We start from the raw sequence: 18,639 nt of genomic DNA on the forward strand, positions 1-18,639 counted from the left end.
TTGCAGGCAGGGGTTCATTAGGCCATTGGCAAGATCTGCTTCACTTCCATATCCTGGGTGATCTAAAGGACACAGTGATCACGTATATGTCCTTCACTGTGGGCTGTTTTTGGGTTTTGGATTCACAGACCTGGGTAGTAGCTCCATGCCAGTCACAGGGCAACTGGTTTGGAGGAGAGGAGATGGGTGGGCAGAGGGCACTGTGTTCACAATGAGGGACAGCTACTGCAGGAAGGCATATGGTGATCAGAAGAGATTTGATTGACATTTTCAGGATGCTCAGTATTTATTCCTGCAGCTCTGCTGGTAACTCTTACTAAACAGGGAGAGCTGTCCCCCTTGGGTGACATTTAGTCTGCCTGGAATAATGGCATGTCTGGCATTGGAGAGAGGAAAAAAGGAAACTGGTGTTTCCTAATGCAGATCTGTTGGCCATGACAGACCTGCTTCAGGAGACTCCTGTTCTGTTCCCACTTCCTCTCACCCCCAGCAGCTGTGCTGGAGATGCCCCTCTTCAGCCACCCTGTCTCCGTTGTTTATGTAGCTGTTATGGAGACAGACACCTCCAGCATGACAGCAGCAAGGATGTGTTTTTATTTTTTTATTTTTTTTTTTAATTTATTTTTTATTTTTTATTTTTTTTCCAAATCAATTACCTTCCAAGCAAAATTAACAACTCCAGCTGCCAGTGGATGTAAGCTGGAGAAAACAGTGGATCCACTGAACTTCTCAGACCTAAGCTTGAAACAGAAAATTAAAGCCAGACTTGGAAGGTGTCCACCTCATATGGTACATAGGTATGGATCTGGATCTCCTCTCTGGGTCTTTGCTCCTTGTTTAATTGTAGGCCTTCACACAGTCAGAAAACTAGAGTGGCCTTGTGTGAAAGGACTTGTCTGGACTATAGGGAAGCACGCTGGGAAAAGCACAGATTTTAGAGAGAGGCACAGCAGCATTAATCACAGAACTGTCCAGGGAACAGCTAATTAATTGAAGTAAACTGAAGTAAAGTGCACACTCTGAGTGTTATATCTGTATGGTTAAATTATAGTAAGTGACTCCTACTTAATTACTTTATAATTTTTGCTGCTGGATTTAGTAGTAATGTGTTTAAAAAGGAGTCACTATCAATGAGAGAAACAGGGAAAAAACACAGAGCATTTTCCACTTTGAGATAAGCCAAGGCAACAGGGAAAAGCTTTCAGTGCTTCTCATCATTTCCAGATAATATTTGCACACTCCATTACCTATATCTAGCAATTACAATTCAGGTTAATTTCCTCAGCTTCACACTCAGAGGAATGCCTGCTTTGTTCCCAGATGTATCCATCCACTAAATCAGGTCCCTGCCCATGCTGAGGAAGAGGGCAAGACCAAGCACCAGGATGCAACTGGGAAGAGGAGCCAGCTTCTGCTAACTGATGGTGACCTCATGGTAGATTAGACCAACTTAAATACCACTGTTTTGTAAGCATGCCTCCCCAGATCTGCTCACCACACCATTTCAGATCCATGGGAGGAGGAGATGGAGACAGGGAGTAAAGGGGGAGGCTGGCAAATGGATATCCTGTACCCTAGAGCTGTGGTGGGTTAAACTGCTGACATTTGCATGTGCAAAAGTGTAAAAATGACCAAGTTTACTTCCATTATAATTACAAAAATTATTAGAGCTTAAACAAAATCTGAAATTCTAAATGAAGTCAGTTTCACCATTGCCATTTTATTCTTTTTTTTTCCTCATTATTTTAAATATGTCAGACCAACTGTTAACAAAGCAAATTTGTTTGTTTAGCCTCCACTTTCCAAACTCGTTATTGACTGCTAGCCTTGTTCCTCAAACCTTCTCTCCTTCTCTCCTAAATCACTTGAAGTTTAAGCAGCAAAAGTGGCAGACCTCACTGTGAATCCTTCCCCAGCCATCCTCCAGTTTTATGTGGCTGTTGTGCAGTAGCAGGGTACCCATGGATTAGACAGCCCAGGTACTGGAGATAACATGACTGTATTGCAGAAAACAACCTGTTCTCATTGGCCACATTAAATTCACTCTGTTGCAGTCCGCTATTAACAATTATAATTGATGACATTAATTTTTATTCATGCTTCAAAGAGTTTTAGGAGTGAGGGAGGACAAGGTAGCAGGAGGGGTTGGGAGGCACAGCTAGGAAAACACTCAGAAACCTCCCGGGAGGAGAGGCTTGGTGGATTTTGCAACTGGCTTTTCTGAGCCCTTGGTCATTACTTTAGAAGGAAACTCAGAAAGGGGCTTTTCCAGTTCAACATGACTTTCAGCTCTCATTTTAGTTCCCAAAGAATATAAAAAGAAGAGCCTGTGGGTTAACAAGGGAAAAAAAGACAGAAGATAGATGACTCCCCTGTCACCAAGGCAAGTATGAGACTGAAGGAAAAAATTGGAAACCATTCAAATACGTTATCCCTATATACTTTTCCCTGAAGAACATAATGCCATTTTAGTGGAAAATTTTATTTTATTCTATTTTAGCTTTCTAAAGTCAGGAAATTAAGGATCCAATTAGCCTCATAAACTCATCTGCAAGTGGCTATTGGTCCACAAGGATTTGATGGGGCTTCTAGGGATATGTAAGTGACCTAACAGGAAAAGCTCTACTGTAGAAAAATGAATGTCAATGAACCATGAGCAGGATGAAGAGTATTTCCCAGACAGGTATACATAAGCTCTCCTGTTTGCTTTATTTTCTCCTACTACAAGCAGTATTTCCCTTCTCTTTGGTGGAAGAATATGTGCAGACATTTCTCTAAAATATTTTTGTGTGCTACTTTCATCACTTTCATTATTGAAGTTGTAAGTAAATGAGGTAGAGAGTGCCTTTAGCCCAGAGTTGGTAATTCCCTGGGAGCACAGAGCATTTGGCTAAAACTACAGTGAGAAAACTATAGTGTAGACCAACATTTTTCAACATGTGCTTTTCTGTTTAATGACTATATCCTAATGTGCATCCAGTGCAAATCTAACCTCTCTTTCTTCCATCAATATTGAATCATGGAACTGTATAAGCCAAAAATCTCCTGAGTTTGCATACATAAATTAAAGAAAGGGTTTGATTACTTCACTTTTCTTTGCTGTCTCTGATACTGAAGGGAAACCAGGTGAACTACTTCTCAACACAGTTTTTTTAAGGGTTAGGGAATATCTACTTCACTTAAATATTAATGATTCAGTAAAAGGAAGTAAGATAAAGAAGAAAGGTTCTGCTTTGTAGCACTGTACCAGCTGGTACATAAGGTAAGAAACACTATGGCAATTAAATAAATCACTTACTATTAAACTCTATCTATATTTGAGGAGGAAGGAGGGTTTAAAAAAAAAAAGTATAACACAATTCATTCAGATTACCAGTATTTGCCTGTGATTTAGATTACCTATATGCACTTACGCTTAAAGAGTAGAGAGATTACAGTACTGTGGCCACAATGGTTTCTAAATAAAAGAGGAAAAAAATTTTAAGAGATGCAATACTTTATATTGTACTAGCTGTTGTTTCAGAAGGAGCTGGTTGGAAAGGACAGACTCTCAGGTACAGATGCTTTTATTCAAGCAAGATGTGAAAAAAATTATACACCCAAAAGTCTTTCTGGTTTTCACAGCTAGTATTGATCAACCAAAGATAATAGCACACCTTTCCAACCAAGGAACAAAAGAACCAGAAGCATTTCTGGAAGACATGCAGGCATACAAATAGTTTGGGTCTTTTTCTTCAGGAAAAGTTGGTGCCTCAGCAAGGAAATGGATGAAACATAACCTTTAAATCATGCCAATTAAAAATGTTGGGATCAAACTTTCTAATCAAGGTGAGAAGGTTAAAATGTGTATTGCGGAGAGGTCAGAAATGGTTTTGAGGAGGTAGAGATCATATCGGCCTCCACTATGCTCTTGCAAGCTTTCCGGTTTGATGGATATCTGACATTCCAGAAGAGCCAAAGGCACATAGTGCCTGGAGGCCTTTTGAGGACAGCCCAAGTTCATTTTTTCTCAACAAGGCTGGAAGAGCCTTGTGGGAACAAGAAGCCCACAGAGGGGACAGACAGCAAAACTTAATGGGAAATGGATAAGTTCAGGTGAGGCTGAAGTTCAGGAGATCCAAAGGAGATGGACTGTAAAGATGAGTACAAATAAATAACTGGATAGTTGGAAAGCTGTAGCTGTAGACAAAACAAGCTCTAAGACTTGCTTTTTTTTTTTTTTTTTTTTTTTTTTTTTTTTTAATTTGGTCATTTCTGTCATCTGGTAGTTGAGAGTGCTCAAATCAACAGAGGCCTGTGGCCAGCTGCTATATATCTGATATATCTGTTATATACCTTGAAACTCAGCAGAGAAAATTCTGACTAAGCCTCAGTTGGTACAACTGTGTTTTCTGTGGCTGGTGAGCACATAAATAAAATAATTATAAGGCCACAAAAATAGTGAAATACAAACCTCAGAATAGTTCCTTCATAAATGTCTAACCTTTGGAGAAAGGAGCAACGTCTAAGGAATACCTGGGGAAAAAGCCCTAGAAAATGAACTCCTACCTAGAAAATGAACTCCTACAGTATGTTAATCTCTCCAATCTCTCCCACAGGTACAGCCATTTAGATACAGTTCCATTGATTGTCATCACCAGAACTGTGGGTGGGAAAAGGGACTGCTAGGTACTTACAGAAACAGTGTTCTTATCCTTGCAGTTATGGCTTCATTAGGTTTGTTCAGGATGTAAGTCATTGCAAGCTGGTCTTTTGCAGTGCTGGTATTTACTGTACAAACTGTACTGTTCAAGCATGCCAACCCCATGGTCTTGCAGAGCTGCTTTCCAAAATGCTCACTTCTGTTCTCTGGGCTTACACATGTTTTGCTGCTTTGCACTCATACGGTGGAAGTACTGTGGAAGTACATGCTATACCCGAACCGCTGCTACCTCTGGATGGTCTCTAAGCACATGCTCAGGACCCAGCTGTGGTACCTCAGTACCACTTTCCTTCACTCCCTGCTGCTGGCTGCCCATGTCCTGAGATATCCACATTTATCTCCCCATAGTCTGTCTCTGTGAAGTTCCCAAACTCAAAGCTTTTAAGCGATTCCTGACAGTTTCCTCTCCCTCCTCACTGGTGCTGTCACTGCCTTGCCCCGGGGTATGTGCGGCTCTTATTCACAGATTTTGACTTGGTGCCTAAGCAAAATAAAGAGTTGCTCTCCCTCCCTTGCAGAGGAATAGCAGATAGGTAAAGAAAAGCAGAAGCTGAGGGGAGTGAGATAAGGATTGCACAACTAAAGCAAAACATGCAGACCTGTGAGCAGCAAAACAAATTAAAATTGAGCTTATTGAGGATTTAAATTTTGAAGAAAATACTCCTGTGTAGATGCTCTGGTTTCTAATCAGAGCTGAACTCACCCAGAAGTTTCCTTCTGAAATCCTTAAAAGTATAGCTTCACTTAGCTGCCTATTTCCATGAAATGTGGTGAAATTTAATCACAGAATCACAGAATGATCGAGGTTGGAAGGGACCTCCAGAGATTATGTAGTCCAACCCCCCTGCTCAAGCAGGGTCACCTAGAGCATTAATAACCTCAGGAGTTCCACTTATCTTTCCTATGTGGCTGAAATTAGCCAGTTCCTTCAAAAAATATTGCCAAGTAGAAGACAGACGTAGGTTGAACACGATATTATGCAAGCCATTATTTCCTAGGAAATCAAGCTGAAAAATAAATTGCTCTTTGCTGTGCTTGGATATTTTCCTATATGGAATCTGGCCCTCGGTGTTTCAAAGTTCTTCTGCCCAAAGGCAAGGGTGTGCAACGCAATGTTGAATTTTTCTGAAAGCTCGACAACCCTTTTGGATCTTTGTGTGTGTCCTGTGTATACATGTATGTATGCATGTGTGTGTCTGTCCTACAAGAGGCAGAACTCATGGGGAAATACACCACCTTTCTGAGCCCTTCTCTCCATCACAAATGTGCTCCAATGCTGTCACCTGCTCTCTTTGTTTTGCCCATGGAAAACACACTCCTGCGCCAAGTGTGAAAACTGAACACCGACTTTTACCACATTTGATATGGAGTTTGTAGGACTTATCTGATCTTTAGAGTGCCCCACATGGGTTTATGCCCGTATTTTTCCTGATTCAGAACTGGGCTTGTGACACAGAAATGGAGAAATTAGCATATGCTTATTTCTGCATATTGGTAGCAATTTTCTTTGAGTGGTAAGTTTCTGATAGTAAAGAGCCCCACACCATCCTCTTTGCCCGGCATCAAGCTATAAAGCAGCATGCCAGAAGGCTTGGCTGGAATACAGTTTACTTTATAAATCTCTGAGAGCTAAAATATTATAAGGGTATTTTTGACAAATTCTTTGTTCTGAGAACTGGCTGAGATTTTATTCCAAGAATTCCAAAAGTTTATTCCAGGAATAAATGTCTCAATCAGATCCAGCAACAAGATGTTGGCCTCTCCTGTTACAGACCGTCATTATACAGGGTAGAGAAAACTAGTAAGATTCTCATGTCTGCCCTAATGCATTGTTTGTGTTTCAACAACAGGATCCTGGTTCCTGTATTCTCAGAAGTGGTTATCTTTTGGGACACCTCTTTTGCCTTTAAGCACACAAATAGGAATCTCCACTGAAGATTAATCAATGTTTGGAGTGAAGCTTAACCTGTTTCATTATGTTTCAGTGAGGCTCCCATTCCCTACTGGCATGGTGGTGCATACTGTATATTCAGTAGTATGCATAACCTAGACTATGATTTTGCTGATGTATATATTAGGCCAACATGTGGCAAGAAGAGTTGGTGAGAGACAGTGAGCATGACTAATGAGATGTAATTAGTCCACTGAGTAATACAGTCTCAGAAGGTTGCTGGCAAGAGACAAAATTAGTGGGAGAGGGAGAATACATGGACAGGGCGTGGGGGAAAAGGAAGTGAGATTAATCCTTTAGTGTGTTTCCCTTCATTCTTCATCTGGGAAATACTCCATTCCCACACCCACATAGGTATGTAATCCAGGAATAAATAAATCATGTTTGTTAGCAACACGTACAGAGAGACTGTTGTGAGAGACTGAGCACATATCAAAAATTGGTATTTCTAAAGAAGAGGCTGTATAAAGCTGGCATTATACAAAATGATTACTAACATCAGTCAAACACATTCACATGTCATAGGAAATCACAGAGGATGTATCTGCAATTCAGGCAACTGCTGGGGAGCACAGTGGTACCTGTGCTCAATTCATATCATCCAACTCAGGTAGCATTCCAGCATCGCTTCTAAGAGCTCTGTGCAAGTGACATGCCATTAACAACCCAAATTCTCTCTCTGAAGTGTAAGCAAAGTTCAGAGAAGTGGAAACAAGACCCAAGTAACAGTATAAAGCTAGTGTGGTCTGTTTACAAGGTATTGCAGCAGAGTCAATAGTTTTTTTGTTTGTTTGTTTGTTTGTTTTTTCCGGATATAAATCATAGGGCTTGAAACATTGGCCAACAAAACTAAATTTGAAAGGACAAAGCTCCAAAGGTAAAGGCAGCCCTAATTTTAGGGCTGACTTTAACTTAAATAAATTTAGGCAACTAACGCTGTGGTGTCCAGGCTAAAGCTGCTCTGTAACGTGATTCAGTTGCCTAAATAAATATAAATACCATGTTGTATAGCCTAAGGTGTCCTGCCTCATCTCCTGAAGCCACCTGTAGAGAAGAACATGGATGATCAGGATGAGAGGAAAGGAATGAGCTGCTGCCAGCAGATTACTCTCACAAGCAGGAGAAGGAGACTAAATGACTGTCTTAGGTCAGTTTGGGCTGTCCTAGTCAGCTGAGATGAATCCCTGTACATAAGGTAATGCAGAGTCCAAGGGCAGTAGTGTGAGTGCCAGAAACTTCATGTAGCATGTCACGCCATGTCCTCAGCACTGCAACTGCCTTTAGCCTTCAAGTTCCTTCATTTAGCACAAGGTACTTTTCTTACCATAGCCAGAGAAGCACCCCACCTAATGAGTTAGACAGAAGGGATGACACTCTTGCTTTCAGTTGCGTACACAAACACAGAGACAACACATAAAGATCAAAGCGCAAAGAAGGGGAGAAATGGGTTGGAAAAGATCAAGTCATTTCACTAATGAGTCCATTCCTACTTTAATGACATTAAGTGTTCTGAGGACTCAATTGTCAGGCTCAGAATTGGAGTTGAGGGACTGTGTGTGACGGAGATGCTGGCAGCAAGGCAGTGAAATTACAGTCGGACTCATTTGGGCTCTAAAGCCTTTTCCTTTCCCATCAGAGCATCCCATCAGCCAACCAGTAGGGGACAACTTCACACACAAATAAGAGATAGTAGTGACTCATATAGGTCCTGCAATGCTCAGGAGTGTACGCACTAATTACTAATTGCTAATTATTAACTACTAATTACTAACTACTAATTTTTGTATTCATTCTGTTTGCATTAATTTACTGTCATATTACTTTGGGCTGTTATCTCACCGTCACCCTGAGCTAAGCAAAATCAGCCCTACAGGTCTCCACTTGAAAGGAAGCCACTGAGAGCTGACCCGATGCAGTAGAATTGTCATCTCTAATCCAGAAGCCAAACCAATGCCCTACGTGACACAGCCCAGCCAAAACTCCTCTCTGTGGCATCTGTGGACCATCTTTGGGAATTTTCCATCTTTTAATACCTGTCAATTAATACCCACAGTACACACTCCTTACTCTTAAAATAAGGGCATTAGTGCAGACACGAGTGCCATTCAGAAGTGAGATCCCAGCTTTGTACAATGCAAGACTACTCCTTTGTTGTGGCCACGCATTTTGTATAGAGTTGAGGATGGAGGGATCAGTATCCGACCTGATGGAAAAAACGCTAACAACTCAAATTTTCCATATAACCATCAGAATCAAACTGAAAAAGGGAACATATGAGGTGCAAGGAGCCTTAGTAAAAATAAAATGCATGCTGCCCTCCAAACCTGGATAGTATTGGTTGATGTGCTGGACATTAGGAGAACACTGGCTGCTGAAGGTGGGTTTGTTCAGATGAAGCAGGAAGTTCCCATCCTGAGTGTTTGGTGTCATCTTCACACCTCAGAGGCTGTCTATCAACGTCAACTCCACTGCTCTAGGTGAATTTTCATCAAAGCACTGACACTCTGCCCAGTGTCAAGTCACTCTGCAGTTTGAAGGGGATGTAGTAATTGCATTCATTCCTAGCCTAAGTGGCTTATTTGTATTTTAGTGCACCACTCATCCCTTTAGCACTCATTCAGAAATGGAGATGAGGTTCTTCCATTTGCCTCTGTATGCCTACAGATCATCAAGGCTCCTTTGGGGCAAAGATCCTGCTGAAAGCCACTATGTTTTCATTATTTCTTTATATATTGATCATGCCAAGCTATCCACTGTGCCCTAATGCATGCCACAATGCTGCATGGTATGTCCCCGTGATGGTACCTGTCAGAAACATCTAGTTCACAGCTGTCATATGGAATATGCTATCTGCTTAGAGAGCTGAGCACTGAGCTGTACAAGAGCAAAGAAAAGGATAAGCAACAGTCATTGAGCTCTGGGAGGGAGAACTGAGCTTGAAAGAATTTGTCTTCCTTTACATATGTATGACAGAGGGAAAAAAAGAAAAAGCTGCAGGTCATTCCTTTATGCCTTAAAGCATTTCATGTGTGCCTGCATCCATCTCTCAGTTTGTTTACTATTCCTACTTGTTTACCTTTTCTGGTCTGATCCAATCACAGGCCTACTGTAATTTGCCCCTTTGGGAACAGGAATAAACCAATGCTACTGAAAAACATCTCAGAGAGAAGCTCCTCACTGTTACTAGCTGAAACAGAGTAAATTCTAGGAAGAGAAATTCTAGGAGAGAGGAACCATAAAATGCAGATTTCTTATGGCTTTGGATGTGAAATGGCCCTGGGATGTGCTCAGCAGATATGGTAGCTCATAAAATCAGGACAACTTTCTGTGACAATCCACAATTAGCAATCTGTATTAGCACCAATGCAGCACTTGTGCAACGCAGGATTCATATTAAGTGTTGCATGTTGCTTGCTCCAAGTGCTTCTGATTCCTTGTACATGCTTGAAAGGAGGGAATTCGAGGAGGCTTTTGCATGCACATGAAGATTTTAAGATTTTTATTTATTTATTTGTTTTAGGAAATGGGATAGGCTTGGAAATGTTTTCTCCTTTCTGTCAGAAACTGACATGTAAAAAAAAAGTCAAAAAAAAAAAAAAAAAAGAGTTCATGATGTTAATTTTCAGATATGTTTGGCTTCATAATTATTACTTATACCATTGCAATTAGCTGAACTTCTGAAAAAAATAAGTCTTTCGAATTTTTTCCCTTTTTATGTTTATGTATCAAAATCTGACATTGGCGCAATGTAAAATCTTCTTTTATGTGAAATGCATAGATATTAACATTCTTTCCTAAACAATATTGCTTTTACCAGTGCAGAATCTTCCAACAAAAACTGACCATTGAAAATCTTTCTAAGTAACCTTTCAATGATCTTTTAAAGGAATAGCAAGTCCGCACAGAAAAGAAGTCTCCACTTTAACCAAATTAGGCACAACATCTGGCATGGAAGATTCTCTAAGTATAGTTCACCTTAGGGGGAAGGTGGACAGATGCAGAGATATATTTGACTGTGTAAAGACATCTGTTATGCAAACCAATATTGCAAAGTTAGCTCTATATTTGTTAAGGGATAAGACAAAAATTACGCTGAAATGAAGGTTAAGGAACAATTTAAGATAACATACTTCATTAAAGGGAAGATAATGGGCTTTCCATCTAAAAAGTTGAAAAGATGAAAAAATTGGATCTGATCAAAACAAAAATATAAACACGTGAATGTACAGGACTTGGGAAAAATACTAGGTGAATCATGAAATAAGTATTACTGATCCATGATGAAGTGATACATCTTGTCAATACTATAATATTTGGCTAAAGTTTTGTGGACTAGGACATACAGATGGAGGAGAAAGTGCTACATGAAAATTTTGATAGAGTCTCAGATAAATATCTAGATTTTAATAGCTATAAATCTTAATTTTGTAGCAAAAATCTACTGTTATATCAACCTACAGAAAAAAGAAAAGGCTGAAGTTGGGTGGATCCATATAGAAAACATATGCTTGAGATGCAAAATAACTAGGCTTATTTATATAGCTTATTTACCCTTGCCTTTAAAAAGAGGAAACATGACAGGAGGCTTAATATGAATATGCAGAAGGAAAATTACAAAAATAGGAAAAAAAATCTAACCAGTATGCTGAACTTTATGGAGCAGATTGACCCTCAACCAAGAAATACTAGCATGTGAAATGATAAATCCTGCAGCAAAGCTTTTCCAAATGAACCTATTCATCCGTGGCTAGTGCATTAGCATTTGAAATTAACAAGGAAACTCACATTTTGAAAAGAGAAAAAATATGGTAACATGACCGTTCTCCTTGTGTCCAGTGTATGCAAGATACTGGAACAAAATTCAAGAAAAAGACTACCTAATGAAGTGTGGATAACACTGTGGATAACAGAAAATGTGATAAAATGCAACCTGAATTTATAGCAATAACATCTGATAGATACTTTTTTTTTTTTTTTTTTTTTTTTTGTGATATGTTGGTCTATATTTAGACAAAAGAATGTGATAAACACAAAGTTGGCCTTCTTCTAAGTGTCACAGACATTCTAAGGGCAAATTATTAATGCTTAAGACATGGAGGAGGAGAATTTCAGGGAAAGATCTGGTTCCAGGGAAGGCAAAATAGCTTACACTGATGGAGGAAGAAACCAGAAAAGGGCAGGTGCTGAGTGGTGGAAGGTGTCTAGGACTAGCTTTTATGTCAGTTGTTCATAACACCAAAGCACACACACGCACACACAAAATAACCAAAACAAACAAACAAACAAAAAACACACACAAGAAAAAAAGCGCACACACACAAAACCACAAAACCAACCAAAACCAAACAAACAAACCAAAACAAACAAACAAACAAAAAAACACTAATGAAAATGGTTAATGAGACAAATTTGGGAGATAATGTTAATAGAGAGGAAGGTTAGAATACCATATAGGAAGAATCTGGTAATCTTGAGCAATGAAGCAATAAAAATCAGATTAAATTTAATAGCCTGAAGTGCCAGGTCAAGCACACAGAGACTAATAAAAAGATTTGCTGTACTCTGGGGGATGAACCATGATAATGTGAGGCAAGGAGAAAGCCCAGGCTGGAAATAATCATTCACAGTATGGCCATGAGTCATCAACATGATTCAGCCACACAAAGGTTGATGCAATTGTAGGATGTATCAGGAATAAAATTTCCAGCAGACGGTGACAGATGAGAATTATACATCAAAGAGGATTATACCTGGAGTATGACACAAATCCACTTATACTCTGTATGGTCACTCACTATAGATACTGATGGGGAAAAGAAGATAGAGAGATCATGTTGATCAAAGAAGAAAGAGGTAAAAATGTGACACAGAAATTCAGGCTGCAGATGAGTAAGATTCAGTGATGATAAGATGCTGAAAAGCCTAGGGAAAAAACAAACAAACAAAAAAGACCAAATAAATAAATAAATAAGGACTACAAGGTGCTCCCTGTCAGGGAAACTCTTGGGGTCACAGTGCCAGGTAGCAAAGTCACAGGTATTGCAACCCCTTTACAAAGAATAATGATGTGCATGTCCAAGTGATGTTGTAATGTGGCTATTTGTAGTAGCAGGAGACCTCAAGGATCTTTTAGTCTCTTCTAGTAAGTTATTGGCCTTGACTCAGCTAAACCCACAGATACTGAAATGGAATTTTTGCCAGAATAAGATTTGTAGTGCTTTGCTTGAAGGTGGAGAGGATCTGGAGTTTGAAGCTCTCATTCTGATCTCGGATACTCTCCTGTAAGCATCCTCAGGGAGGGAACACTAGCCATTCATTCAGTCTTTATCTCAGCTAGACATAATGGGATCAAGAATCACAGCTCAAATAGGCTTTGTCACGTATGAGTGAGTTTTTTATTTTTCAGTGAGTGTCTCACTCCAACAAAGCCAAGTATCTCCCTTTCTACTTACGCTTTGTGAGCAGAAGGTGTCAGGAAGGAAATGGGAAATACCAGAAGAGGTCAATAAACTCTTTCCCTCTACCATTCAGAGTGTCCATGTAAAACATGCACAGCACTGTTGTGCACACCAGTTGAGAAATAAACACTCCTCTATGTGACCTGGTCCAACCTAAAGAAATACTTTTCCATCAGCCAGAGGTGGGGACAGAAGGGTTTAGGGCTATCAGAGAAGCTTGTCCCTGCTCAGGGAAGGTTTGTGCTCCCAGACTTTTTCCATTGGTGCCGTGACCCTTTTCCTAGGTTCTCAGCAGAAAGTTTGACAAGAATATTTGCCATTAAATTGCCAATAATTAATTTTATGCTGGGTTTCCCGGACTCATTATTACTAATTTTACTATTGCAAGGCGTACGTTTTGTGGCTGATGAGTGACAATTCTTGTCACAAGGCGCAGATCTTTGATTAATTCTTTCTGCTCTAGATTCATTTGTGTGACAATCATTTGTGACAAAGATTAATCCTCCAGAAAATTACTGTGACAGTCTTTTCTCCACAGAGACAAGCCATCACACTTTTGCTGCTTTACTCTGACCTTGTTTTGTGACTTTGGGAAAGTTATTGTTTCCTTAAGACTCATTTTACCCATCTACAAAATCTATATAAGAGTCATCTGCACAAAGTATTTACTGCATAGCTGAGACATGGGAACCTAATAAACTGTGAAACTATTGATGGGAAAAAGTTGACTGGAAAACAATCTGCAACTTTCAATAAAAAGAGGTGACAGCCATAACCTCACAAATATTACAGTGAAGAGCCAGCAAAAACATAAAAAAGTGTGTATTTTTCTGAAAGTTTTTTTTTCTTTGCTTTTTGAAGAACTGAAGGTGTTTTCTTAAACAGTTTCACAATTTTTGATGGATTTGGTATCCAAAATTTCATAAAAAGGGTTACTGAAGTGATCAAAACTCCATCTCTAGCAAGTAAATAATATTAATAACACTAAACAAAGTTAATCTTTTTTTTTTTTTTTTTTTTTTTTTTTTTTTGGCAGGACTCTAATGCTGACCATGCAAACAACACTTTGCAAAAATATTAAGCTTAAAAAAATCTTTTTTATTGAAACTTTTTTGGCAACCTCTCATGAATATCTTCTACATGGTGACTTTTGAAGCATGAAGACTGTCTTCCCTGCATGAAAAATTCATAATTTAAAGACAGCGTTATTCTTAGAAAACCACAGATAGAGTGTGAGCAGCAACTTTTTTTTTTTTTTTTTTTTGAGAAAGCAACTTTTTCTGTTAACAGACTCCTGCTCTTTCCTTCATTTTTCATATTAGAATAAAAACATAACATGGAGCTACCACTCCTGTGCAAACCTTTGGTGTCTAAGGGGTTACCGACCCAACTGCTGCCACAAGAGTCAGCTCTGCAATCCACTACACAAAACAACAAAGCATATGGGATTCTTCTTGAAAAATAACCCCACTGGTGTTGCACATCCCTAGGGTACAAGGTTCAGCCACATTTTCTTTCATAAGTAACCTTAGTAGGAAGAAGCATGCTGCTTCCCACTCCCTTGCAGCAGCTGTAAGATGCTAGAATCACAGAATGTTTTGGCTTGGAAGGGACCTTTAAAGATCACCTTTGGATGATTGTCAAACATCACCTTTGGATGACTGTTGCCTCACCTTGAGTATTGTGTGCAGTTCTGGGCTCCAGGGCTTCTGTTGCTGTCAGGTTTAAGCTGTTCCTGGTCCTGCTTATCGGTGGTCACAACTCAGCTCAGCTCTCCCAGGCCCTGGGGAAGGAGCAGAAGGTCCTAATCCAAACCAGCAGCAAAGCACCTGAGTTGAAGTGTTGCACATGTCTGTCAGTGAACACATATCTCAGAACTTCAGAGGATCTCTTCTGAAAACTTTCATTGAGAGGAGACAAATCTTTCATTGACATGAGACTCTTTACTAGAGTTATGGGTAAGTGATCCTTCTCTACAGACGTGTTAACACTGAATTCTTGCAGATTTTTACTGATATAAGGGTGTTACTCCACTGCAACATAGGTTCATAAAGCCAGACAGGTACAGCAGTGAATAACACTTGGAATAGATACAAAATACACCAGCAGTTGTGGTAGCTGATTGTGCGGTCTCTTCCTGACTTGTGCACACTCACACAGCTAATGGGCCTGAAAATCACACCTGATTGCAAAGCATGCAAAGCATGCACTAATCATGGAAAACTGTGTGATTTTTATGATAGAGCTGATACTCATACACACAAATGTTTTTGATAAAACAGAGGCTACGATCAGATGAAAGTAATTTATATATTTGGGCTGAAAGTTAATGAGCCTGGTACAAAGTGTGAGCAAGGAAACGTAGGAAATTAAAATCTTTCAAGAATCATTAAGTGTAATTATCTGGGTTTTCTAAAATTTGCTTACACTAAACCTAATTTTCCAATGTAAACCTTTGGCAACCACTCTTTAGCTATAAATTTGGGCAGTGACATAGGTAACACCATGACATAGCAAAAGCACCATACATTAATTTTTTTTTCTTACACAATATTATCTTAATCTCTATTTCAATTCAAAAAGGACAAGCAATAAATCTCATGCATCTGAACTTCTGCAAAGCACTGGATACAGTAGTGAAATTAGAGGTTGCAGTTATTGCAAGCATTGACAGGAAAAAGCTACATGGGACACAGTGAGAGGGATACCCTAAGAGGAGATTCTGCCTGGATGGGGTTACTGATGGAGCTCCTCAAGAACCAGTCAAAAATAACAGTGATCAGAGTGCAGTACCCAGCTTTTCAAAGACAACTTCAAAGCTAAGCTGGATCAAGCGAAATGTCTCAAGGAAAACAGAGGGAAATATCACTTCCATGATTTAAGGCAACAGTGACACCTCTCTTGAATCATATATAACCAGATCATCCCTGCTTGAGACAACAAAAGCAGAGTAGATTCAGGAAATAGTCCACTTAAAGACTCCTAGGTTTGGGACAGTGTTAAAAGTACTTTCCAAGTAAAGCATCTATATCACCATACCCGTATAAACGCAGGCTTTGTATGAGATATAGTACAGATGGGACGTGGGCTGGACTTTGACTTTGGTCAAAGTCACACGTCCCCAACACGCATCTTGCACATCTTGCATCGGGGTCCATAGCTGACATCAGGTACATAGGTCAGTGGGCTCCTTCCTGGAAGATGGTGAACTTACTTGCCACAAAGTGCTATAGATTTTGTGTGTAGCTCAGCTTCATGAAAAGGCTGTTTTCCTTGATGAAGAGGAATGCATAAATGTACAGAGACACCTGAGACTGGCTATACCTTCTAGTCTACCAATAACTCTTAGAGGATCTTTAGTGACCAGGAAAGAGATATTTGACTTAACCATCTTCTAGAAAATGGTCAGAGCAGAAACCATGCCTTTGTCATGCCATGTAGTCTTTTTCGCAGCCTGCCTGCATTCAATTTACAGATGTTAAGATGTCCTTGTGTAGTTGTCAGTGATTATACAGAGAAATAATCCCAGTACTGTTAACGTCGTCCAGTATTAAACTATCATTTAAAAATCAATTACTATGTCTATCATAAAAATACATAATGAGGAGCACACCATGCTGTTTTCCCCTTGCTCTTGCCTTGTATCTGCGCGTACAGTTTCCTCAGCTGCTCTGCTCTCCACTGCCATTCCAAGGATTTTCAAAGATACTGTGTTTTTCAAAAACACAGTGGACATATGATATTTGCTACCTTGTCATCAAAGTTGAATAATAATTCTATATTACTGATTAGCCCTGCTAATATCCTTTTGAAGAAGGTCCACCTTAGGTGACAGTATCTCCAGTAGGTTTAAGGTTTGCCACGGTGGCAAACACAGCTCCATCATGGAAGTCCTTATGACAGTTTTAAGGATGCCCTTGGGCCAGCAATTGAGACAATTTGGTCTCCAAAGATGTTCAGCTATGGTTGATTCCTGCCGGCAGTGTTTAGAGCTTATCTGTGCCTGGCAGACCTTGGTCAGGAAATTCACTGGCATCGTGCCCCAAATTAACTATTCCTGGTTTCTGTCCCTCTGTCTTCTTTTTGTTCTCTAGCACCCCCATATGAAGATGAGCCCAAGGGAAAAGGTACAGTCTGCTGGGCAGGATGGCTCTGCTTCAGAGGGAGTAAGGGAAAGCAGGATAGCACATGGTGCCCTTCAAAGCCCCCTTGTTCCTCCTCATGATGCATTTCCCTTTCTCCTCCACTGGACATGTTGATTCTCTGAGGGTCTGGATGCTCTAAATCAGACCATGGAAATATTCTGGCAGATAAAAGTATTAAAAAGAAAAATCCTCCCCCCCTTGCCAGCTGCTATTTTAACCCCATCTCATTCTGTTGATCTGTTTTATGGCACAGACCTCACATACTAATGCTGTGTAGGGGTTGGGGTTGAACCTACATCAAATAAATTTGCTAGTGAGCAAATGTTAATGTAGCTGTACTTTGAAGTTGTCAAAGTGATTAACATAATTAAGATAAATTCAGAGCAGTAGTTCCCTACCTGCAAAGAGCTTAACTTCTTTCTTTCCCCCCTTTTTTTTAATCCTAAGAAAAGACATACTATGCAGAAAAGCTGGTATCTCTTTTCCCAATTATACTGCTTAGTCTAAAAAAAGATTCTCCTGCTCAGTGGAAAAGTGACAGAGTTGTGAATATATCCCAGGAATCCTAGTCTTTAGAAAATCTCTAATCTTGTTTCAGACCTTTCTACTCACATTACTCTACCCACTTTGTAAGAGATTACTGTAACAGAATTCTGTGAGGGATCTTATGGAAGGAAAGGTGATTCTGCAATAAAAAAAAATAAATAAAAAAATCTTTAAACAAGCCATTTTTATCCACTCCAAATCACAGGTTTTATTCATACCCTTTCCTCTGACCCAACCACTTACAGGTACCAAGCCACCCATGCCCAAGCTGGCTTCAAGCACAGACTCATACAATGTCCCAGGCTGGAAGGAATACACAAGGATCATCGAGTCCAACTCCTGGCTCCATACAGGACCACGCAAAATCAAACCATATGTCTGAGAGTGTCGTCCAATTCTGCTTGAATTCTGACAGTCTTGGTGCTGTGACTACTGCCCTGGGGAGCCTGTCCGAGTGCCTGACCACCCTCTGGGTGCAGAACCTTTCCCTAACAGCCAGTCTTGGCCCACTTGTGTACAACGTGGACATCAGCAGCTGTGGCCTCATCATATCTCTTGGATTTTGGACTTGCCTTTTGGACGTTGTTCTGGGTCTTTAGCCTGCTGATTTTGACTCATCCCTTGTAAATGTTAGGCAAAATTCCTGAATTTCACAACTTTTCCTTGCCTGATAAGCTCCAGTCCTGTTCTTTATCCTCTTGACTGTTCTTCCTTTCCATGGGAATGAAATCCCAATAGGGAGGCCTGTGGCAATTAACACACAGATCTCCTTTTATCTCTTGCTTTGCTGCTTCCACTGGTGTTTTGTCATGTATTTTTCTGTTTGTATTTTATTCA

Source organism: Aythya marila, assembly GCF_965140915.1.
Source record: "Aythya marila genome assembly, chromosome: 1".
NCBI classification, from domain to species: domain Eukaryota; kingdom Metazoa; phylum Chordata; class Aves; order Anseriformes; family Anatidae; genus Aythya; species Aythya marila.